Source organism: Bos indicus, chromosome 19 (genome assembly GCF_029378745.1).
Source record: "Bos indicus isolate NIAB-ARS_2022 breed Sahiwal x Tharparkar chromosome 19, NIAB-ARS_B.indTharparkar_mat_pri_1.0, whole genome shotgun sequence".
Taxonomy (NCBI): Eukaryota; Metazoa; Chordata; class Mammalia; order Artiodactyla; family Bovidae; genus Bos; species Bos indicus.
Window position 1 is genome coordinate 38,453,127 of NC_091778.1, and position 25,672 is coordinate 38,478,798.

At 44.1% G+C, this 25,672-nt stretch overlaps 1 protein-coding gene and 1 long non-coding RNA gene across 5 annotated transcripts in view; one reads left to right on the forward strand and one right to left on the reverse strand.

Annotated features, from left to right (window-relative positions):
- Nucleotides 1-295: 295 nt before the first annotated feature.
- On the reverse strand, nt 296-12,412 carry LOC139177562 (uncharacterized). Its single transcript, XR_011562045.1, has 2 exons — nt 12,275-12,412; nt 296-1,093 (listed from the first exon to the last, which is right to left on the reverse strand). It is a non-coding gene; the product is annotated as an uncharacterized lncRNA (long non-coding RNA).
- A 213-nt stretch (nt 12,413-12,625) lies between these two features.
- The window catches only part of ZNF652 (zinc finger protein 652), a 66,481-nt gene continuing 53,434 nt past the window's right edge, over nt 12,626-25,672 (forward strand). For 2 of the 4 annotated variants that reach the window (XM_070773306.1, XM_019981385.2), the window contains exon 1: nt 12,626-12,895. The gene's annotated coding sequence lies outside the window, so the exon portion shown is untranslated. Of the gene's footprint in view, nt 12,896-12,927; nt 25,494-25,672 lie in introns of those variants that run through there. The other 2 variants (XM_019981388.2, XM_019981387.2) reach the window with 2 other exon arrangements.

Below are 25,672 nucleotides of genomic sequence, written 5' to 3' on the forward strand. Positions count from 1 at the left end.
GGACAGGGAGGCTTGGCGTGCTACAGTCCATGGGGCTGCAAAGAGTCAGGCACGACTGGGCGACTGAACAACAACAATAACACAGCCCCCACCGGCTCGCCATCTCCTGTTGGTGACCTAAAGAAGTCGCAGAGGTTCCCTGTTGCTTAGTAGATACAACTGGAACACTTAGGAGCCCTCCCACACATTTCTAACTCCTTTTATTATAACCCAAAGGTGTCCCTTCTCACCACCAGCACACTCGTCTTGTAACTCAGTAGCTGAGAAAGAGCAAAGAGCTCTTTAAGAGAACCACTTCCACATTCATAGTTGATTTATTCAACAAATATTTACTAACAGCCACTCTGTACCAGGCACTGTGACGTATTAAGATGGCTCTGATGGTGACTAGGGCAGATATGCCTCCTGTCCTGGGGGAGCCCATGAACAGACAGGACGGACACTAATAATGAAAACAGAATGGGATGTGTGATCCGACTGGATGGCCATCTGGGGTTCCTGAGAGGCCGGGCATTTCCACTGTGGCTGCACAGATCTCTTTTACTTCCTGCCTGGATTCTTCACAGAGCAGAGCATGCTTTGCTGGGGAGGAGTGGAGAATGTGCCAACAGGATGTCTACATGGTAAGAGCCCAAAGGCATCAGTCCCCATTCTGTTCTCCCCCCGCCCCTGGGGAGGAGGTCCCGCCCTCCTTGAATTCAGTCTCCTAGGGAAGTGACACAGGAAGCAGGGACGGAATTAAGAGCTTAAGAATTCCATGTCCAAACAAACCATGAAAGTGAGAAGGGCTGCAAAAGGCACTTCCCAATTTTACCGTGCTGGGAAATACCAGATCCTGCCACTTCTCCAGAAAGCAGCCACTTTGTTAAAGGTGAAATTCACTCTCTTCTGTTCTCTGACTACATCGCCCATGAGAGGTGGTGACGCTGTTTCATTTTGAAACTTGTCCATGAACGAAGGCTCTAAGAAGCTCTTATGCAGTTGTTGGATGTTGAGTCAGTGCTTAACCACTATAATTTGCAGAAAAGTCCTCCAACAATCTAACCAAGACGAGACACTACATATTCCACTCGACTTGCTTGTCCACTGCTCTCTGTGGAATGGGGAAAATAAGGAAAAGTTATGAAGTATCCCCTACTCCTAATGTTTTCAGAAAACATCTATAAAACTGACAAAAATAAAAGGGTTTCAAAGCTGACGACCCTCATTCTCTGTAAGGGTCAGGATCCTGTGCAGAAACTTTTTTAGAGGACGTGATGGTGGGATAAGAGGGTGGGGGCAGAGAGCTCCCATATTCTTGAATGTAAGCCTGCTGGGTGCTTCCCCGGGGCCTTCTTGTGGGTGGGGGTCTCTCCCCATTTGGGGCCTCTATCATCTGGTTGTGGAACTGGAGTGGGCCTAAGAATGTTGTGGAGGTGGTGGGTGGGGTGGGGCTGGCCTGCGCAAGGCAGCAAGGCAGCAGTCGAGTGTTCCTTTTTAGATGCTCCTGGCAGAAGTGAAAGTGGCGTGAGCGCTAAAACAAGAAAAGCATCAGAAGAAAACTTTCAAAGGCCACTGCCCTAAGTCGCTGGGGGTTTCCTAAACCAACAGGCAAATCCCTACACTAGAAAGTTTCTTTCCCTCCATCTTTCCTGTCTCCCCCTGCTTCTTTATTTCCATCCTTCCTTTTGTTTCTCTTTCAATGGAAACACCTTCTTCCTCTCTTCCAGCCTCAATTCTACCATCTTTCCAGGTCAAGCTAAAGGCTAACCTCTTTCACACACCTTTCCCATCTAATCAATCTCCGGCTGTCCACTCCTTTCTCTGAATCGCTTGGTATGACTACACAGTGTCTGATGCTCCCCAGCTGTTTTGTGTACAAGTCTTCTTTCTCCAACTAGGTTGAAAACGTTTAGAGGGCAGGGGCCATTCCTTACATTTTAGAGTCCCTCAGCCCAGAGCTGGGTATCTAATAGGCCTTTATTGAGACCTCCACTTGCCCTTTACTTCTCATTAAACATCAGAGAATTCACACAGGAAAATAAAAATAATAAAAGTGAATAAGCCTTCCTTTGGGTGGAGTTGTCAACCATTTTATACATCAGAGAATTCCTACTGGAGAGAAGCCCCATATCTGATGTGTCTGTGGGAGAGCCCTCGGGTGAGTCTGGAGGCTTGGAAGGCTCATCTGACTCAGTGTTCTGGAACTCAGTTACATAGAACTTGATGTGGGGAAACCTTCGCTTAAGAGACCCAACACTGGCGTGCACATTAGAGAGAAGTGATGAATCCGAAGAATGTGGACAAACCTCCCTCGGGACCTTTACCAACCAACATCAGAGGATTCACCCGAGTCAAGAGCAGGGGAGATGCGGGGAATACAATAGGATGCAAAGGGGCCACAGCTCCTGTCTCTGTACAGCTCGTCTCTGATCCATTTCTCAGCTGAAAAAATTGAGACTTGGACAGGAAGCATTTTCTACCGTAGGTACAGCTGGAATATCACAAAACTTTGATTAGTGCTATTAAAAAACAAAACAAAACAAAAAAAACTTGAAACACTTCCATGTCTGATTTTCTTTGTCATTATTTCTCAACAGGGAAGGGAAGGGATGATGTCCTGGAACGCTTGTTACTGATGGTGAAATGGGGTTAGAGGGCCTGCATCACAGGTCAGGATAAGAGTTCTGTTCTCTGGGGACCTTTCTTTGATGTGCTGGGGACCATGCTAGGTGCTAAAGGAGATCAGAGCTGAAAAGAGAGGTCCTTGCCCTCAAACAACTCATAACCCAGGAAAGGAACAGACAGGTTCTTACAATCTGCTTTAACGGGAGTGAACATGAAAAACAGCAGAGGCATGAGATACAGGAAAGGAGTCCCACGTTCCTTTGGGGGAAGTAGGATAAGCCTCACAGAGGAGGTATTGTTTTATAATAGCTGAGACATAAAGGATGAGGAGTTTGCCAGACAAACAAGTGAGGAAAGGGTGTTCCAGGCAAAGGCACTGACATAAGAAAGGGTATGGCTGTTGAGGATCGTGAAGCAATTCAATCTGTAAAGAATGGTGAGGGTGGCACAGGGGTGGGGTGGGCATAAGCTAGCCAGGCAGTTAGACGAGGGGAAGATAACACGAGGCCCCTGAATGTCCTGCAAAGCAGTTCAGATTTCCCTTTAAGCCATGGAAGCTGAATTAGTTTCCTACTGCTGCTGTAACAAATTGCCACAAACTTGGTAGCATAAAACCACACAGATTTATTATCTAACAGTTCTGGAGGTCAAGAGCTTCACTGGGCCAAAGTCAAGGTGTCAGCAGACTGTGTTTCTTCTGGGGGCTCCAGGAGAGAGTCAGCTCTTTGCTTATTCCAGTTTCTAGAAGCTGCCGACATTCCTTGGCACCTGTCCCTCTCCCATCTTCAAAGCTAGCAATCACACCATTCTGACCTCCGCTTCCTGGTCACTTCTCCTCTGACCCTAATGTTCTTGCCTCTCTCTTCTAAGGATCTTTGTGATTAGATTGGAGCCACTGGATAATGGGGCTTCCCTGGCAGACGGTAATGAGTCTACCTGCAATGTGGGAGCCCAGGTTCAACCCCTGGGTCGGGAAGATCCCCTGGAGAAGGAAATGGCAACCCACTCGAGTATTCTTGCCTGGGAAATCCCATGGGGTCACAGAGTCAGACACAACTGGGTGACTTCACTTTCTTTCTTTCTTTCACTGGATTATCCAGGTTAAGGTCCGCATTTCAAGATCCTTAACTTAATCCCATCTGCAAAATCCCTTTCCCCAACATAAGGTAATATATTCACAGCTTCCGGGTTTAGGATGTGGACATATTTAGAAGGCTATTATTCGGCTTATCACAGGAGCCGTGCCAGAATTCTGAGCAGGGGGCAATTGGAGTATTGGGTAGTACAGCATCGTGGTTCAAAGAGCAGCTGTAGGAGTCTGACCTCCTGGATCCAATCCTGACTCCATCATGTAAGACTTATGTGACCTTCTATCACTTCCTACTTCACTTCTCTCTGTTTCCTCATCTGTGAAATGAGAATATCTACCTCAAAAGACAGTTGGAAGGATACTGCAGACTAACAGAGGTGCAACACTTAGGAGAGTGGAAAGGACTCAAGCTGGGGACATCTTGGTGCTCAGTACATGCTAAGAACAGCAATCTGGCCAGGAAAAAGACTGCAGTCAACGCCATGCAGAGCAGAACGTAGCTTCTAGGGGACCCATTTCCACAGGACCATCAACACGATAGGAAGGAGGTCTCCAAGCGGCAGGGGATTCTATGGCATGGAGGAATTATGCAGGCCCTCTGAATGGCACCACGTTGCTCAGCGGAGCTCTCACCTTCTTCCTTTCTGCTGGCAAAATGAAATGAGAGAAAGAATTTGCACCAATCTGTTCCTATCCTTAGGTGGGGTTCTGTCTGTGTTGGATAATAGTAGAGTGTTCAGTTCAGTTCAGTCGCTCAGCCGTGTCCGACTCTTTGAGACCCCATGAATCACAGCACGCCAGGCCTCCCTGTCCATCACAAACTCCCGGAGTTCACCCAGACTCACTCGTCCACCCAGACTTACATGTCCATCGAGTCAGTGATGCCATGCAGCCATCTCATCCTCTGTCATCCCCTTCTCCTCCTGCCCCCAACGGCCCCCAGCATCAGTCTTTTCCAATGAGTCAGCTCTTCACATGAGGTGGCCAAAGTATTGGAGTTTCAGCTTTAGCATCATTCCTTCCAAAGAAATCCCAGGGCTGATCTCCTTCAGAATGGACTGGTTGGATCTCCTTGCAGTCCAAGGGACTCTCAAGAGTCTTCTCCAATACCACAGTTCAAAAGCATTAATTCTTTGGCGCTCAGCCTTCTTCACAGTCAGACTCTGACATCCATACATGACCACAGGAAAAACCATAGCCTTGACTAGACGGACCTTTGTTGGCAAAGTAATGTCTCTGCTTTTGAATATGCTATCTAGGTTGGTCATAACTTCCCTTCCAAGGAGTAAGCGTCTTTTAATTTCATGGCTGCAGTAGGTGATGCTTTGTCTTAAGCTCTTCCCTGAGATCCCTGGAACAAGTGTTTGCTTTGACACAGGGCCAGTGAAAGACCTGGCAACATCTCAGCCACATACCCAGTGTGACCATGAGTGTGCTTCTGAGTTGATGGACAACTGGTTTGGGGCCTCTTCTTCCCTATCTTCTCTGTCCCTATTTTCTGGTACCAATGAACCTGAAGCTATCAAAGCAAATCTCTTCTTTCTGTTGTCTTTTTTTCTCTGCTTCTGCTGCTGCTAAGTCACTTCAGTAGTGTCCACTCTGTGGGACCCCGTAGACGGCCTCCCACCAAGGCTCCCCCATCCCTGGGATTCTCCAGGCAAGAACATTGGAGTGGGTTGCCATTTCCTTCTCCAATGCATGAGACTGAAAAGTGAAAGTGAAGTCGCTCAGTCATGTCTGACTCTTAGCGACCTCATGGACTGCAGCCCATCAGGCTCCTCCGTCCATGGGATTTTCCAGGCAAGAGTGCTGGAGCTGGGTGCCATTGCCTTCTCCGTTATTTTTCTCTACAGAACTCTAAAGGAGCAGTTTTGGATTACCTAGAAGTTTACCTGCAAATGGATAAAATACAGGACACCCAGTTAAACCTGAATTTTCAGATAAACAATGAATGATTTTAGTATGTCTCAAATGTTACTATATGTTTAAAGTGAAGTGAAGTTCCTCAGTTGTGTCTGACTCTTGGCAACTCCATGGACTGCAGCCTACCAAGCTCCTCCACCCATGGGATTTTCCAGGCAAGAGTACTGGAGTGGGTTGTCATTGCCTTATGTTTAGTAATACTTTAAAAACCAGATTATTTGATTAACCAGAATACTCTGTTCCCTAAATTCATCATATAATACTTTATGTTCTTTGATGTAATCTACAAGTGAGATTGGTATTCAAGCCCTGAAAGTTCTCGCACCTTCTGCGGGTAGACATTCTCTGTACTAACACAGGGAAAGGAGGGAAGACTGTTTCCAGAGGGATGGCAAGGGTCCAAATAGTGAGGTCTGGTCCCTCTATTTCTCTGATATGAATGGTGATAGCTGTGATACAATTTCTTCTTCTGCCCAACTCTGAGATTCAGAAAAGCTCAGTTCCTGCTCTGTATCGCGTCTGCCCTCCACATTAATGGGGAGGATCATCGCTGCTGCTCCAGGACCCAAGGATGACCAGGACACCCATTCTGCTTAAGTATATTGAGATTATTTTGTCTACATGGCTGCCTTTGATCTGGACTAGGATAATGATGATGACTCTCACCATCTATGGGATGTAAGTGAAAGTCTGTCTCTGGATTGGGTGTGTATAATTTGCAGTCACTGTTATATGAAACACATAAACAAAAGAACAGCTGAAATCTGCAAGCCTAGTCACTCTTGGCACTAGGTTTGCTCAAGGTTTGGCTCTCAGGCTCCATTCCATGTAACTCCTCCAATCTAGAATGACCCTCCTTTTTTATTCAACTTGAGCCCTCTAAACTTCGGTCTGTGGCGGGGAGTGGGGGGTAAACACCTGAAATCTTCCAACGTGTTTGCAGGCTGAGGCTCAGCCCTGCCGCCAATTAGGGCTTCAAGCAGATGATCACTTCCAGGTCACTCCCTGGTCATCTGCAGCCACTGTCCACTGCAGCATATTGTTCAGCCTGGTGCTGTTAGGTAGGACTTGAGTTTTCACATCCAAGTTATTTAGACATGTTGTGATGGCTGGTTTCTACATTTCTGTACTCAGCCCCATTTCAGCATCATTTCAGAAACTCTAAGTAAATGCAAACGATTATAACAGTTTGTGAAACAGGAAGGGATTTTACCCCCTCTGGATGTGAACTGACCCACCTAGCTGAAGGCAGGAGGCCTAACCACACAGGATTAACTGTGTTCTCTAGCACCTCCATTACTTCTAGAAAAAGTGACCCTGAGGGGCCAGGGGAATTAATGACTTAATGCCTACAAAGCTCTAGGAACAACTTGCTGCAGATAAGGTCTCATTATCGTTAATTGTTGTTATTATTTTTGTTATTGTTGTTCTTAACCCAACTCCTGTGAAAAGCTGCCACAGCTCTGTTAGTGACCTCAGGTCAGGGGTTTAATGAATACCTCTTCTGAAGCGAGAGGCCCCAGGCACTATGTTCCCGCCCCCACATCCAGGCTCCACCTCCTTGGAGCTCCGTCTTCAGGGTCCTAGCAACCTGGCAGATCTTCCCAGGCCCTGTCTGAGGGACTCCATCGTTCTTCAGTCCCGCAAACACTCCAGCTCCCACTGCTCCCAGCTCCAGAGACCCGCATCCCCTTTGCCACCTCTCCCCCGTGGAATCTCACACACCTCTCTTGACCTTGTCTCCCCTTTTCTGCAGTTTTCTAGCACTCCCAACACATTTCTTTTGACTCCCAAACTGCTCTCCAGAGCCAAGGCTTTTGAGGATCACGAAAGCTAAGAGGGGGTCCCCTGAGCCCTGTCCTTCACCCTTGCATTCCCCATGTCCTCCACTGCATCCCAGGTCTCGCATCCCACCTTCGTGAGACCTTCAGGATTGTTCCTCAGGTGGCAAGGCCGGTTGGGTGGGTTTGGTTTAGGGTTACGGAGTTTGGCACTAACTCACAGCCCCGTGCAGCTGCCTTCTTTAATTAATTACTTCCAATTTTTGAAAAATCATCTCTTCATTTGGACCTCAGTGCATGCCTCTGGGGCACATGTCACATCAATTACACACAACAATTAAGTCTGCTGCCTAAAGAAGCTGTGAGCCTCTTAAACAACTCAAACACAGTTCGAGTCTAACTGCCTTAGATCACTCAGCTGTACATGGACCTTGAGGCCGAACCCCCAGGGGAAGAATCGAGCTGCAGCAATCCACTTAGGAATGGAAGATGTTCTCTTGCTGTGGGTGCCTGCCCTGGGCCACCCATGCTCCCTAACCCCAGGGTTCCTCTTGGCCTTTGCTTAAATAGTCAGGAAGCTCAGGTGGTTTCTCTAGGGTAGTAACAATGTCTCTCAAATTCCAAAGCCCGCCTCTCTACTGTCCTAATTGGCCATCTTGCCTGGATAAAGATGAATCTGAGGCCCTCACACAACAGGATGGGGACTAAATTAATCTGTCCTTCCATCCATAGAGATGGTAGACACAGGCTTAACTAATGCTTTCACAGTGGTTTGAATTAGGAAAACAGTCACAGATGTTGCTTGAGGGTAGAGATAATTTCTTAATGGTCCTTGATTCCCACCTTGCATGACAGACACTTGGTAGATATTTCAGGAAAGTTCAGAGAATGCTAAAGACAGAAAGGGGTAAGAGCATGCAGTACATCTACAGTTCTCCACGTGCAAAGCAAGTAGACATATGGGATTGGTTTAAAACCTCAGCCTCATTAACATTGTCCTTTCTACCCAACTGGAATTAAAAAAGCAAACAAACAAACACATTAGTAGGCCACGTAAACATGGCTTTCCTTATCTATTTAACTCATTTCTTTATTGGCATACGTGAGTCACCTGTGAATCTTTTTGTCCGTTTATCTTTGCCAGAATCGTGGCTGGCCATTTGAGTCCAAACTTCCAGAGAGCAGAGACCACATGTGTTCCATTTGCTTTGTATGGTGTCCAGCAAAGGGCTGCAGTAGAGTATTACAGACAAGTCCTGGACTTGGACCCTAGAGACCCAGGATTTCATTCTGGTCATGTTACCCTTAAAATCTGAACCTTGTTTTTAATATATTGTTTTTAAAAAATTAGCAGAAACAAACATTTTCTGCCCTTCCTACCTTCCAGTGTTGAAGGAAGAATTAAGTGAAATATTGTAAAAGAAAGATCTGTAGAAGTTGTCACATAGAGTGCGTTTTTTAAAAAAAATTATATGGAGAAAGAAATGGCAGCCCACTCCAGTATTCTTGCCTGGAAAAGTCCATGGACAGAGGAGCCTGACAGGCTGCAGTTCATGGGGTTACATGACTGAGCATGCGTGCATGAGGGTGGAGGGAGATGGGTTGATAGCAATAAACTGGTAGAACTAAAAATAAAAAATTATAAAATGCATTTTGATGATAAGGACACCAGAGTAATTATGACCTAAACTCTGAGATGTTTCAGTTGGAGAAGCTGATGTATAGAGACCACAGCTATATGGAGTTCTGAACCAGATGATGGTCCCAGGCCATGCGGCAGCTAAATCAGCTGAGATCAAAGTGGCCAAGAGCCTCAAGAGCCTCCCTCATCTTTGTCCCCAAAGCAAAAGAGCTCCACTCACATACCTGACCTTTTAGTGCATTCTGGCATTTGTTTTAACTTTTCATTGGAATTTTAGTGGGGGTGGTGCAAGTTGAGACGGTATAGAATGAAAGCGCCCGTGGACCACATACACACAAGTGCACACACACAAGCCGCCTGGCAGACAAGCCAAAAGTCCAGCTTTCTGGGTTGTCTCTAAACATTATCACTTGAGAAAAAAGTGGCTACCAAAGGGAAGTCCAGGGCAACTTTATCCATTCTGTAAAAGGGGCAGTTTCTTATAGCAAGGGCTTCGAGATGAGAAATTAGATAGTAACTCTTAGGAAAGGAATGGAATTACAAGGTATTAAGGAACACAGTCAACTTTCTAAAGGAGAATCCTAGGTATTACATCTGAAAGGCTCTAAAAGCCATATAATCCCCTCTTCTTACAAAACCTCAAAGGTGGAGTGATTGAACAAAGGTCACAGCACTACAAGTATGAGGGCCTAGGAAACCCCGAACAGAACTCTGGCCCCAAGTCTGGTGCAATACATGGGGTAACATTAGTCAATGGGTAGGCAGGGAGCCACAGCCACTGCCCCTCCACGTGGAAAGAACTAGTATCGACTAGGGCTGCATCCCTGGAAACTTGGGGAGCAAAGAAATGCAGTGAATCGGGAGCTTGTACTAGGCTGTCCAGCTCACCTTATAGGAACCAGATAGCTCTGCTGCTGTTTAAATTAAATCTGTAAGATTTTCAGAGCTGTCAAAATATACAGAACTTTTTACTAAAATTTTTAAATTAAAAAAAAATGGTGGGAGTTCCCTGGTGGCTCAATGGTTAGGGTTCTGGGCTCTCACTGCCATGGCCCAGGTTCAATCCCTGGGGAACCAAGATTCCACGAGCTACATGGCATGGCCAATAAGAGGGTGGGGGTAAGGGAGTTTTGCTGGTTTTGGCTGATGGCCTTAATGAGATGGTGAAGAATTATCCAGGACCAGGAAACCAGGATGACAGAAGTCTCATTTTCCAGTAAGGCCAGATGTGGGTGCTAAATATTGCCTGTAATGACTGCCAAGCAGAAGAAGGGAGGCACTGAAACTAGCCAAATGATGACAGCACTTCTTCTGGTAGGTTCTCAAGGGGGAAGAGTTAAGGGGGAGCAGAGGAACTAGGATCACCATGCCAGGCCCAAGGCCTTCCAAAGTACCTGTCACCAACACTTCAAATACACTGGTCAAGTCCCAAGTGCCTGGAGAGAGCGAAGAGGAAAAAAACATGAAATAAAGGAGATATGTAAAACTGAATATTAGAACTATTATCCCTCACATGGTGAGGCTACTTGTTTTCACTCCACAGGAAAATGCAGCCATTTTTCCAAGAAGCCCTTTGAGAGGACAGCATGTTGGGAGTCAGAAGACTGAGTCCTGCCCTGCCTCCATTGTTGACTGGGCTGGGTGATTTAGGCTGAGCCAGTAGACACACCTTGGCTTGAATTGCCTTCATTGGGAATAATACCTGTTCTGTTTGCATCATGGGGTTGTTGGAAAATCTGATAATGGATATAACCTGTCTGCAAAAACCGTAAAGCACTCTTCAAGTGGAAGATGATACTACTACTATTCCAAAGACTAGGAGCCCTTCAGAGGTTTGGCCCATGGGTAGAAACTCCTAGAGACTTGGTTCTTCAGCCCTCACTCTGCATACCCCTCTTCCAAGAGGCAGAGTGGGAGAAGGGATGGAACAAATGTCCAAGAAGGCAAAGTTAGACATCTCAGTGAGATATTCTAGGCTCACTAGCCTCCATGGATGCCAAGGTTTTTCTCACATCGAATCTAGGTTTTTCCTTTTACTACTTATGCTTGTTTCCTCCTGTTTTTCTTGAAGATTTTCTCTCACCTGCTTCAATATGACATTATTTTTAGTGTTTATCCACTGAAGACATTCACTATTGAAGAACTTGACCCAAAGTTGCTAAATTATGATCCCTGGAGTCCAAGTGTAATAAAAACGAAGCATCTGTTTTGAGAAGTAGCCAAGGATAGAGTCAGCCCTGGAACCCTTTAATTTATAAAGTTTCAATCTCTTCCCTTTTCCCAGACTCAGGTCATTTTATTCCCCACAGGAATTTTTGGGGGTGCAATTTTTGGAGAAGTAGCTGCATACGTATTAAAAATGTTGAAAGCTCAGATTTAGTGCAAGAACATTTATTAAGTGTAGTGTAAGAATAATAAAGAATTCCAATTAAGATAAAATTTGGAAAACATCAGAGAACTTTGGTTTATGGTGGGAAAGGTCATGACTTGGTTCTACTCCACTGGAGGCCTTTACTTTGCCTGGTTCATTTCTCCTCCCTGTACTCCAAGCGCTTTCAATTATGGACAGCTTCTCTTGGCGATGAACTTGGATAAATGCTACCTTGTTAGCTAATAGTACCATTAATTATATTAATGATTAATAGCTAATTAGTCATGATGCTGTAATGCTTAAACGGAGGCTTCCTTTCTTTCGGCAGCTCCATATCTCAAGCACAATAGCGCACACGCGCCTGCACACACACACACACACACACACACACACACACACACAAAATCCCCTTCCCTATTTCTGGCCGCAGAACAAGCAGGGTTCTAAATTTGTTTTTCTGACAAGTCTGGGCGATCTCTAAATTTCTCGTTTTTATTAGCTGTCTCATTCATCAGACAAATAACCCACTACTGCTTACATTCCGTCTTTTTTATTTCTGTCTTCTGTCACCCACACAGCCCTTCAGTAACAAGGGGGCCAGAGTCAAGTTGTTTTTTGTTTATTTACCTTATAAACCAAAAAACCTCCTTGACTTCTACTAAATCTCGCTTGGACCTACTTTTCTACTTTGGCCCCCTTTCTGAACTTCACTTTCCCTAATCTTAACCCGCTCTCTACTTCGTGGAACGCTCCCACTCTCCAGCCCAAAGCTCCCTCCGACTCTACATTTTGGCTTCCTTTCAGCAGCCACGCCCCCAGACCCAAGGGGAGCGGTGCGCACGCGCACTCCACGCCTTTACCTGGGCGCTCGGCAGTGGGCGGAGTAGGGGAGGCGGGGGTGGAGCGGGAGTCGGCGGTTGTGTGGGAGGCGAAGCGCTCACAATGTGGCAGCGGGGAGAAAAGGTGCGCCAGGGCCGGCCCCGAGGGCTGCGCATGCGCGCCGCCGCGCCCAGCGGCCGGGATGCCAGGGGGGCGGGCGGAGGGAGGTGTCGGGCTCCCTGTTGGGCGGGCGGGGGGGGGCCGGCAAGGGAAGGGGCCGCGGGCGCGCGCGCGCTCTCGCCGCTGCTCGCCCTCCCTCTCTCCCTGCCCCCCTCTCTGCACACACAACCACACACGCACACCCCCCCCTCCCCTGCCTCCCTCCCCGCGCACCGCCCGCCCCGCCAGCCCCGCTCGCCCTCGCGCGCTCGGAAGGGAGTCGCGAGACGTCGGAGCGGCGGCCACGTAGCGCTGCGGCGGCGGCGGCGGCGGCGGCCGAGGCCGGGTCTGCGGAGCGGCCCTGAGGACAGACGTTGGGCAGGGGGGAGGGGCCGGCCCGGCCGGCGGTTGTTACTCGAGCGCCGCGGCTACAGGCCCCCCGCCGCAGGGATGGACCGCCGAGGCGGCGGTCGGGGCGGCGGAGGCGGAGGCGGCCGGCCCGGGTGAGTAGGAGCCCCTGCCCCCCACGTACACGCCACAGTCGCGGCTGCGCCCCTGGCAGCAGCCCTTCCTCTCCGCCGCCCTCCGAGCCGACAGGGGCTCTGGGCGCCGGGTTAACCCTTCGCCGAGGCAGCTGCGTGCACTAGGCCGGAGCAGCCCCCATCCGGAGGGGAGGCCCCGGGCGTTGAGCTCTTCTGGCCCGGAGCCTGGTTGGAGGCGCCGGCTTCTGTTCCTTCGCCCCCTCTTTCTCGGACCCGGGCTGGGCTCCAGTTTTGCAGAATGCGCTCGCCCGAAGGCCCGAGGGGAAGCTGGGGTTGCACGGGGTAGCGGGCCGAGGGGAGGTTTGCAGCGGTCCTCCTTCGAGCATTCTCCTGCCCAGCAGCTGGTGGCTTGCACCCACTGCCTCCCCTGCCCTGCGGCTGCGCCCAAACCACCAACCCCCGGGAGTATTGTGCCGCCTGAGATAAAAATGCATCTAAGTGTACACCCGCCCAATACTCACCCAGAGGGTAATGCAGACCTTTCTCCACCCCCACCACAGCCTCCCCTCCAATCAGGCTCTGCTTAAGATTCTTAGATGGGAGCCACTAAAGGTAGTGACACCCCCGTTACATCTGCACAGAACATGTTCATTGTCGAGGAATGTCTCCGCCAGAAATGAAAAATACCCCTGCTTCACCCTGGAACACTGTCTTCACGATTTAAGATCCCGTCTGCTCTTCTTGAAGAGGGCCAGTCTTTGATCCCATCTAGCACATCCCTCCCCCACAACACGCGCCCGCGCGTGCACACACACACACATACACACACACACACACTTCCTGATTGCTGAACAGTCCCTGTCATCGCGGATCCATTGTCAGGAATGGCTTGTGCCAATCAAAGGAATGTGCTTTTGCCTCTGGAGAAGGGTGCTTTCCACAACCATGCTCTCAGGATATTGCTGTGTGAGTCTTGTCTTTGATTGTCCTCAGGTTGCCTCTGTGTTCAAGTATCATCTTTCCAGCGTTTCCCCTATATACATTACATCTCCCGTGGATCCCCAGTAATACCTGAGTGATGGAGTTTTTTCCCCCAGTTAATTACGTATGGTGTGTGGGAATTTCATTTTTTTTAAAAATTCGTTTTTTCTGTTGTAATGTTTAACATCTGTGGTCAAGGCATAGTAAATACATAGGGTAATATTTGGGGACGAATTTTTTTTTTTTTTTCTTTCCCAGAGATGGCCTGGTCCGTATTGTTCTGGGAATGGCAAATAGCACATGCTTTGTTGACATGTGTGTGCTTAGGGAATGAAGAGCTGCTGTGGTTGGCGTGTGAGAGTGTGTGCACTGAATGCTGGTTGTGTTCCCATGTAGGGCTGATTTGAGAGTGGTGAGCTGTACCGTGACAGGGCTGGCAGGCATCTGGGATGTTTGTATCAGGACTGTGCACATATATTCAGATAGATACTGCCTTTAGTATAATTTTGTTGAAAATGTACACTGCTGCGTTTTCGGGATTCTGAAAATGTCTATTTTAGTGGTTCCTAACCTCTCTTTGGATTCATGGAAGCCTTTAGGACCCTCTTGCAGGGGAAATAGACACTCATAATTTTGTATGCAATTACAGTCATCTTGAGCCTGGTCCTGGGCCCTGAGGTTAAAATCTGTATTGAAAGGACTTTGAGTTTTGTGTTTTGCTTTCTTTCTTGAGGATTGGCATTACTTTGGTCCGGAGCAGTAAGCAACAAACTAGATGAAATATGTATCCTCATGTTTTGCTCTTTGATTACAGTGAGTTAGGTATTTGTAAGGTATCATTTCCCTGTCTTGCAGTAAAGAAATGTATGTGAGAATTTCAGAAAAAGTTAAAACTGGAGTCAGGATAACTTGTTTAAATGTGTCTAAATGTGCCTGGCACTATCTTCTAAGTATAGCAGATTTCAACAGCAGAATCAGTGGTCTGTTTTATAATGCCTATCTGGAATCAATTTGTGTTGTTTGAGGTTGATCTGATCTCTTAAAAGAAGGCCTTATCTTTCCCCTGGTAGAGTACCTGCTCTGTGAAGATTTTTCAACTTTATTAAGTGTGATTTCATGTCTTTTTTTCAGAGTGATGTTACCAGCAGAATCATCCATTTTTAAATTTCGTTTTAATGGAAGGATTTTAATTATAATAAGGAAATAATTCAGTCTCTGTGTTTAAAATCTAGAATTAGGTATGAATGTTGCACAATTCTACAATAAGCAGGGGATAAATATCAGCTATTCTTGTTTAAATCACCCTGCCCTCAGTTTTTGCCTTTTGACCATATCTCAGTCAGGAGACAGTGTGTGATAGTGTTATGATGGGCGGTGAGATAAAAGAAACAGGTCCCCAGCGCTCCAGGAGCTTGTAATTCTGATAATATTTTTCGCTTACAAAATCCTTTAGGACGTTCATATTTTTGATATTTTGGAGTTTCTGAGAGGCTAAGGAATTTATGGTATTAACTGCATTTTGGATGGCAAAGGAGCCTTGGAATCTTGCATAAAATCTGTTTCATTCACCTGAAGAATAGCATTTATTCTAATAATTACGCAGTATATCCTATGAAATTTGAAAGCATGCTGAGATTGCAAATATTGCATTTTTATTATCTAATAAACGTGATTGAGGTGGCTTATATTGCAGGTTATGTTTTCTTTCATGTTGTGCCTAAAGTTTTACTGTCAGAAATTATTTGCCTATCCTAAGCCCAAGGAATTTCAAAATTGCAAATATGTTGCTTTTCTTTCTCAGTGTAGTATATGACAAATCATTAAAATCTCAGGGGACAGTGTGCTTCCTTGATTTAACATCACAGAACCTCTTCTAACCAGTCACTTACCTAGGTAAACACCCACACACCACAAAGCAGCTGATCATATAACTCATATGGCTGTGAGAACAGCATTCTCTCTGCCAAATTCAGAGCTTGGAAGCTGGAAAACAATTGCATAGCAGTGAAACATGGAGTAGTGGTGCCGGCTACTCACTCTCATTAACACAAACAGCTTGCTGTAGTTTTTTCAACGCTCTTCTTCAGACACCCTTCCCTTAGGAGGTTTCAGATCAGCAGCTTCTACTCAAGGGAAACAGCACCTACTTTCTGCAACTGTGGCCTCAAGATCTGATGCGTGACACCCAGAGCTGTTTCCATTTCTGCTCTCAGTATGGGAAGTAATCTTGTAGTGTGGTAAGAAAATACTTTTCAAGTCTGTAGAAAAAAGTTGATTAGTAATGCTGCTGATGTGATTTTGTTTTTGAATGTCTGAAGCCTTTCGAAGAAGCAAACTTGTAAAAGTGAACTGTTTAAAAACAAGTCACCCTTTTCTCAAGAGTTTTGGAAAATTTCACCAAAATGTGAATATACTCTTGAGTTTCATTTCCCTTGTTCTAAAAAGTCAGTTGAGAGACAACCAAAAGCAAAAAAGAACTCAACTGGACTCTCTCGTATTTTGAATCATAGCCTTTGGAACTAAAGGAGGTGACTGCATTTCCTCGCCAGGAATTCCTGAGTCTTATGCTACCGTTTTAGGTATGATGTTTTTCTCATCTATTGTCATCATTTCAGACAGCATTTTGATAAAATGATTTTGATAAGCAGAATTTATTTTAGTAAAAGTGAGTTGGTGTTGGAGTTAGTGACTTTAGCTGAGGGAGGATCAGGAAGATGGTTCTTTGGAGCCAGGCAGAACTAGGTTCGAATAAAGCTCCACTGCCTTTACAGCATTGGACTAATCACCTTGACCTCGCTATAGCCTCAGTTTCCTCATCGGAACAATGGGGTTTGTTATGATATTAGAGATAATATATATGAACTTCTGGAACACAGGCACATATACACATTAAGGACTCAATGGTAGGACAGGAGTGATGGAGTGAAACTGCAGATCATTTTGGCTTACAGGATTTAGAAGTCTGGTGCTGCGATCTGCATACTTTAATTTGTGCTGATTTGAGATGAAAAAATTGCAAATATTTAACTTGGTGCATACCTAAGTCTTGCAGGTGCACTGTGCTTGTTGGAACTTTGATTTGTTGCTCTATGGCTGGCTGAACTTGGTGGAGACAATAAAACTTAGCTCCAAATTCAACAGTGTTACCCACAGGCTGTGCTTGTTTTAAGCCTTTTCAGAGCTTACGTGGTGAAAGGGGTGTTTTAGGACACTAATGTAGCTCAATGAGTTCTGTGTCCAGAGCTGAATCACGTGCAAAGCCTTGTGTAAATTTTCATGGTTAATGCAAGTCATAAAGTGCTTGGTGGAATCAGTGAAGACATCTAATGCTTATTTTAGTTAATCTGTTTGTTTATATAGCATTATCTTCAATATTTGAAAACACTTATGAACATTTTTTTCTTAAAAAATTCTCATTGCTCTTCTGAGGTTTTGATCATAAACTATTATTAGGGCTATAACTTTGAGTGCCTAAGGCATTTTTGCTTTGATGGGTGAAGGAAAGAAAAGTAAGGTCCCTTACCTGTCAAATTTGATCAGCTCTCCACTTTAGACCTATAACTTTAGGTTGTGTATATAGTTCCCAGCATTGTTTTTAGTCAAAAAGGAAAGTTTATGGTAAAATACATTATTTTTTTTTAATGGCAACCCACTCTAGTACTCTTGCCTGGAAAATCCCATGGACGGATGGAGGAGCCTGGTAGGCTACAGTCCATGGGGTCTCAAAGAGTCGGACATGACTGAGCGACTTCACATACATAAACATACTTTAAGAGTCTGATTACTTTGAAAAGTAGATTCAGGGCACATATACAGTTTTATTCAATACACAGAACTTTAAAAATAGGGTTTCTTGAGTTCTATAGAATTAAATTATTCTGTCATTTTTGCAGAATATCACTGTGATAAGTCCATAACCCAAGAGTTAGCTAGAGACTTTCAGATAAGGTAGGCACATCAGTAATGCATTAGGAAATAGCTCAAGGGAATCTGCTAAGCCTTATTTTCTTTTATTATTGAGCCACCTAGGGGCTTGCCCATGAGTGGAATCAGTCACTAGTATTGGATTGCTGATAAAGAAGAGTTGGCAAGTAATGGTCTTAGCCTCACCTTAGACTTCGCAGAACACTTGAAAAAAACTTAGTCTTGGCCAGAATGTATAACAGCAGCATTTATGCTATGTGAGCCCACTGACTAAACAAGGTTTAGATGATTGAGTTAACATAGTTTTTTCTCAACTATAATACATTTTGCCAAGTAAACTTTTTTTTGGAAGTGGTGTATTTTTTTTTTTTTTTTTTCTGTCTAGTTTACTGGAGTCAAATGGCTCAGTAGATGGCTTGTTGCTTTTGTCAGTTTCTTGATAGGCCAGTCAGTGTGTGGTGAGAAGGGATTACTGGAAGAGAATAAGAATGGAAATAATGCAAAGAATGGCTCCTGAGCATGATTTTTGGTCTTTACCATGGATGTAAAGACCATGGTATCAGAGAATTGTGACTCTACCTGGATTTCACCAAGATAGGCAGTGTGGGTGATTCCTTTTGACTTCAGTGCTAATGTAGAATATAATCTTCAACACATTTATACTTTTCAGCTTTGTGATTTAGATTCAGTTTGGGGGATTCAATGGAATATAACTTCTTTTTTTAAATAATCTTTTAAACATTTTTTGTGTATTTTTCGCTCCACTGGGTCTTGGTTGCTGCTCATGGGCTTTCTCTAGTTGCGTGGAGCAGGGACTGCCCTAGAGTTGTGGTGCGTGGGATTCTCATTGTGGTGATTTCTCTTGGGGAGCAAAGGCTGTAGGCGCAGGGGCTCCAGTAGTGACACACAGGCTTAGTTGCTCCACAACATGTGGGATCTTCCTGGACCAGGGATTAAACTTGTGTCCCCTGCATTGGCAGGCGAATTGTTAACCACTGGACTACCGGGGAAGTCCCAGCATATAACTTCTTAATTATACTGTGTGAGCTATAAAATGAGATTTATAACTAGGCCCTTATAAATTGTTTTTACCCTTTTGAATATATCATTTTAATATATCTAGAATAATATCAGTGGCCTATGAATATTGAAATGTAAAAAATAATACAGTAAAGTACTGTTTTGTTTCTTGAGGGGGAGGCAAGGAGAGCATTTGTGACTTCAGTTTTGTACATAAATCTGTTTTTTTCCCCTGGTTCCTCTTAAAACTATGTCCCAGCTGACCACGGACTTTTCCTATATTAATATACTAAGAGCTGAAGTTTGAACAAAAAAGATCTTAATGACCTGGATAACCACAATGGTGTGATCACTCACCTAGAGCCAGATATCCTGGAGTGTGAAGTCAAGTGGGCCTTTGGCAGCATCACTACAAAGATAGTGGAGGTGATGGAACTCCAGCTGAATTATTTCAAATCCTCAAAGATGATGCTCTTAAAGTGCTGCACTCAATATGCCAGCAAATTTGGAAAACTCAGCAGTGGCCACAGGACTGGAAAAGGTCAGTTTTCATTCCAGTCCCAAAGAAGAGCAAGGGCAAAGAATGTTCAAACTACCACAGAATTGCACTCATTTCACATGCTAGAAAAATAATGCTCAAAATCCTTTAAGCTAGACTTCAGCAGTTTGTGAACCAAGAAATTCCAGATGTACAGGCTGGATTTAGAAAAGGCAGAAGAATCAGAGATCAAATTGCCAACATCCATTGGATCATAGAAAAAGCAAGAGAATTCCAGAAAAACATCTTACTTCTGCTTCCTTGACTACACTAAAGCGTTTGACTGTGTAGATCACAACAAACTGGAAAATTCTTAAAGAAATGGGAATACAAGACCACCTTTCTGCCTCCTGAGAAACCTATATGCAGGTCAAGAAGCAACAGTTAGAACCAGACATGGAAAAACAGATAGATTCAAAATTGGGAAAGGAGTATGTCAGGGTATATTACCAACCTGCTTATTTAACTTATATGCAGAGTCAGTTCAGTCAGTCAGTTCAGTCACTCAGTTGTGTCCGACTCTTTGCAACCCCATGAACTGCAGCATGCCAGGCCTCCCTGTCCATCACCAACTCCCAGAGTTCACCCAAACTCATGTCCATCGAGTTGGTGATGCCATCCAGCCATCTCATCCTCTGTCATCCCCTTCTCCTCCTGCTCCCAATCCCCCCCAGCATCAGAGTCTTTTCCAATGAGTCAACTCTTCGCATGAGGTGGCCAAAGTACTGGAATTTCAGCTTTAGCATCAGTCCTTCCAGTGAACACCCAGGACTGATCTCCTTTAGGATGGACTGGTTGGATCTCCTTGCAGTCCAAGGGACTCTCAAGAGTCTTCTCCAACACCACAGTTCAAAAGCATCAATTCTTCGGTGCTCAGCTTTCTTCACAGTCCAACTCTCACATCCATACATGACCACTGGAAAAACCATCGCCTTGACTAGACAGACCTTTGTTGGCAAAGTAATGTCTCTGCTTTTGAATGTGCTATCTAGGTTGCTCATAACTTTCCTTCCAAGGAGTAAACGTCTTTTAATTTCATGGCTGCAGTCACCATCTGTAGTGATTTTGGAACCCCCAAAAATAAAGTCTGATACTGTTTCCACTGTTTCCCCATCTATTTCCCATTAAGTGATGGGACCAGATGCCATGATCTTCGTTTTCTGAAAGTTGAGCTTTAAGCCAACTTTTTCACTCTCCTCTTTCACTTTTCTCAAGAGGCTTTTTAGTTCCTCTTCACTTTCTGCCATAAGGGTGGTGTCATCTGCATATCTGAGGTTATTGATATTTCTCCCAGCAATCTTGATTCCAGCTTGTGCTTCTTCCAGCCCAGCGTTTCTCATGATGTACTCTGCATATAAGTTAAACAAGCAGATTGACAATATATAGCCTTGACGTACTCCTTTTCCTGTTTGGAACCAGTCTGTTGTTCCATGTCCAGATCTAACTGTTGCTTCCTGACCTGCATATAGGTTTCTCTAGAGGCAGGTCAGGTGGTCTGGTATTCCCATCTCTTGAAGAATTTTCCACAGTTTATTGTGATCTACACAGTCAAAGGCTTTGGCATAGTCAATAAAGCAGAAATAGATGTTTTTCTGGAACTCTCTTGCTTTTTCCATGATCCAGCAGATGTTGACAATTTGATATATGGTTCCTCTGCCTTTTCTAAAACCAGCTTGAACATCTGGAAGTTCATGGCTCACAGACCATGTGAAATGCCTGGCTGAATGAATCATAAGCTGGAATCAGGTTGAGGGGAGAAATATCAATAAGCTCAGATATGCAGATGACGGCACCTTTATGGCAGAAAGAGAAGAGGAATTAAAGAGATTAAAGAGCCTCTTGATGAAGGTGAAAGAGGAGAGTGAAAAAGCTAGCTTAAAACTCAACATTCAAAAAATTAAGATCATGGCATCTGGTCCTATCACTTCATGGCAAATAGATGGGGAAGCAATGGAAACAGTGACAGACTTTATTTTCTGGGCTCCAAAATCACTGCAGATAGTGACTGTAGCCATAAAATTAAAAGCTTCTTGCTCCTTGGAAGAAAAACAATGACAAACGTAGACAGCATTTACTGTGCCTCTAAAGATCTGTATAGTCAAAGCTATGGTTTTTCCAGTAGTTATGTATGAATGTGAGAGGTGAACCCTAAGAAGGCTGAATGCCAAAGAATTTATGCCTTCGAACTGTGGTGTTGGAGAAGACTTTTGAGAGTCCCTTGGACAGCAAGGAGACCAAACCAGTCAATCCTAAAGGAAATCAACCCTGAATATTCATTGGAAGGACTGTTGCTGAAGCTGATGCTCCAGTATTTTGGCCTCTGATTCAAAGAGCCAACCCATTGGAAAAGACCCTAATGATGGGAAAGATTGAAGGTAGGCAGAGAAGGGGACAACAGAAGATGAGATGATTGATTGGCATCACCAACTCAATGGACTTGAGTTTGGGGAAACTCCAGGAGATGGCGAATGACAGGGAAGCCTGGTGTGCTGCAGTCCATGGGGTCGCAAAGAGTCAGACATGAATGAGTGACTGAACAAGAGTTTGAACTTAACCTTGCCTGAAGCATCCTGAGCTCTTCCGTTTTCTTCAGCATACCAGGCATACACACTAGGCATACAAAGTCATTTAAATTAACTCAGTAAGTGTTTAGGAAAATCCTAAATCCTTACAGTAAGAATTGGATAAATAAGTTAATGTATATTCATGCAATTGAGTAAATTTTATATGGCTACAAAAAAGAATGAAGAAGCTATATATTGTGAAAAATCTCTAAGCCATATTTAAGTGTAATACAATATGTACTCTTTTGAGTATGGCTTATAAGATTCATTCATATTGTATGTAATAATGCTTCATTTATTCTCATATAATATTCATTGTATACATACATTATAATTTATTTCTCCATTCTACCATTAATTGGAGAAGGAAATGGCAACCCACTCCAGTATTCTTGCCTGGAAAATCCCATGGATGGAGGAGCCTGGTACGCTACAGTCCATGGGGTTGCAAAGAGTCAGACACGACTGAGTGACTTCACTGTCACTTTCTATCATTAATGGACATTTGGATTGTTTCTGGTGTAGCTGTCATGAGTAATGCTGCTGTATTCACTATATTCTCTTCTGTACTTAAATTTTTTGATCCTTGCATATGTATACTAAATAATTTTTCTAATTTAAAAATTATATGATTTCAAATGGCTAGTTTCCTCCTGTCAGATTGTGGTAAACAACGTAGACACTTACGCATCCATTCCAACTCGTCAGGAATTAAAACTGCATCCAAAAGGTAGTTTTTTCTGCCTTTCAGAAACTCCTCAACCTTTTCATCACCTCAAATGGAAAGTTAGATTTTTTTTCTTTAAAGATGTCTTGTGTCTCTAAGGTCAGGTGGTACAGAGAGTCCTAAAGACATTCCACAGGAGCTAGCTGTTGCAGGGTTGGACTCTTCTAAATCTAGAACTGGTGTTTATTTAATTCTCTGTAACACTGTTTCTCAAACTTTTTGGACCATGATCCACAGAGAGAAGCAGTATATGCATGCCCACGTGTATTCCCTCACATGTGTTCCACCACCTACAATTGAAACAAAGCTCCAGAAACAGTACTTAGCCTTACCATCTGGGAGACAGGCTGTTGTTTTACACTGTTTCATTTGTAAAACTTGGGTTGGGACAGACAGTTTGAAAATCACTGCCCTAAATAGAACTTAACAAAAAGTATTTTCTTGAAGTTGATGCTAAACAAATGCTTACTGGAGTAAATGGGGATGGGGGTAGTGATAAAATGAAAAGCTGTGCTTAATGGTATGAGTTTGAAGTGTTAAGAAACGTGGCATGAAGGAAATCATCATATTTATGACCTAGTTATTGCATTATTGTTGTTTAGTCGCTAAGTTGTGTCTGACTCTTTTGAGACCTCATGGACTATAACGCACAGACAGGCTCCTCTGTCTGTGAGATTTCCCCAGCAAGAATACTGGAGCGGGTTGCCATTTCCTTCTGCAGGGGATCTTCCTGACTCAAGGATTGAACCTGCATCTCCTGCATTGGCAGGAGGATTCTTTACTGCTCAGTCTCACCACGGAAGCCCAGTTATTGCATAAAGAGAATTAATTCTTAAAGATGAAACTCTGGAAAGGTTAAAATTGGATTCTCATTTTGCCTAACATTTAAACTATGTTCTTCTAAAAGATGGGACACTTACTCTTGCTTAATACACACACACGTACAGTCAAACACTGGCTACCTGTTTATTCATTGTTAGGTAGAATTGAGTGGACTAAGAAATATATACAAATACATATAAACGTATACAAATGTAATAAATATATACAGCATAACCTTTAACACAAAATGTGGTTTAAATATCAATTTACTTGTGTAAAATGGTTACAGGATAAAAATACATCAAGGACTCAATAGTGAATTTTTACCTCTGTGTGAAAATCAGACTCTGGGCTTGGACTACCTTTCAGAGATATCTCTGTCAGAAAAGCAATCATCAGAACCTGGTTCAATGGAAGGACAAAACTTAAAAGTTACTTGGCTGGAGTTGTCTTTCATTTCCATACCCAAAGTTATGTATACTGTGACTTTGTCTGTATTTTTCTTTATTTAGCTACCATTTAATCCTCATATAACCCTTTGAGGTAGGTATTATTATCCCCATTTTTCAACAGGGAAATTAAGACAAAGTGAGGTTATGTAACTTGCCAAAGTGAATGTGTTCTTTTCTTAGTGTTGAGATTTTGTAGGAAAAGACCCATCAAATGATTTTATTTTGGTAATTGAAAAATTAGTTTTAAAATTAAATTTAAAAACCCATAAATATTTCTGGCTTTTAGAAGCCAGAGACTATGTAAGTAATTTTGTTAAATTGTTATTTAAAAAGAGATATTTTGGCCATGCCGTGTAGTGTGCAGGATCCTAGTTCCCCGACCAGGGATCAAATCTGTGCCCCCTACAGTGGAAGCCTGAAGTCCTAACCAGTGGACCACCAGGGGAGTCCCTGTTTTATTTTTAAAATAATGTACAGCAAAATTGATGTTTTGGCATGTGTACAGTTCTTTGTATCAGTACCTGTATAGATTCATGTGACCACCACCACGTCAGGATATAGAACAAGTCCGTCCCTCAAGACTCTTTCCTGTAATCCCTTTGCACTGGTACTCTCCCCCACCCTCCACTCTGGCAACCATTGATCTGTTGTCCGTCTCTATAGTGTCCTCTTTTGGAAAGTGCTACGTAAATAGGATCAGTCAGTATGTAGCCTTTTGAGACTGTCTTCCTCCACTTTAGCATGATGCTTATGAGATTCATCCAAGTTTTTTGGTTATCAACAGTTTGTTCCTTTTTATCACCAAGTAATATCCCATTGTGTGGGTACACCACAGATTGTTTATTCATTCTTAAAGGGCATTTGGATTGTTTCTAGTTTGGGGTGAATATAAATTCCCATTTCTCTAGAGTAAATACCTAGGAGTGGGACTGCTTGATGATAGGTGTGTGTGTTTAACTTTGTAACAAACCGCCAAACTGTTTTCCAGAGCGAGTGTGCCCTTTTGTATCTCCACCAGAAACGTGTGAAGTCTTGTTTGGTCTACGTCTTTGCTGACCCTTGAAATTGTATTTTTATCTTCACTGTCCTAATGGGCGTGTGTGTGAAAGTGTTAGTCACTCAGTCATGTCCAACTCTTGGTAAACCATGGTCTACAGCCCACCAGGCTCCTCTGTCCAGGGAATTCTCCAGGCAAGGATACTGGAGTGGATATCCATTCCCTTCTCCAGGGGATCTTTCCAACCCAGTGATTGAACCCGGTTCTGCATTTCAGGCAGATTTTTTTTACTATCTGAGCTACCAAGGAAGCCTGAGTCCTAATGAGTATGTAGAAATAATTCATTTTGACCCTTAGGACCAGAATCTGGGTAATAGACCAAGCTGTGCCATCAACTAGCTGTTGACCTTACAGGAACCATTTAACATTTTAAAGCTTCATTTTTCTTCATCTCTCATATAATAGAGAATACTGAATATGTTGTAAGTTCTTTTGCAGCTCCCCGGTTCATTGGTGTGGAAGCATAAATCCTTGGCAACAGGACAGATCTGTGTTGCTCGTGCAAAAAAAATCTATTGACGGATCTAAGCTAAGGTATAAACACTATAAACAATACGTGTCTATTTGTAAGTAGAATCTATGTGAAATAACTTGATATTTATAACTGTAATTTAGCTCTCAGTTCAGTTCAGTCGCTCAGTCATGTTCGACTCTTGCGACCCCGTGAATCGCAGCGTTCCAAGCCTCCCTGTCCATCACCATCTCCTGGAGTT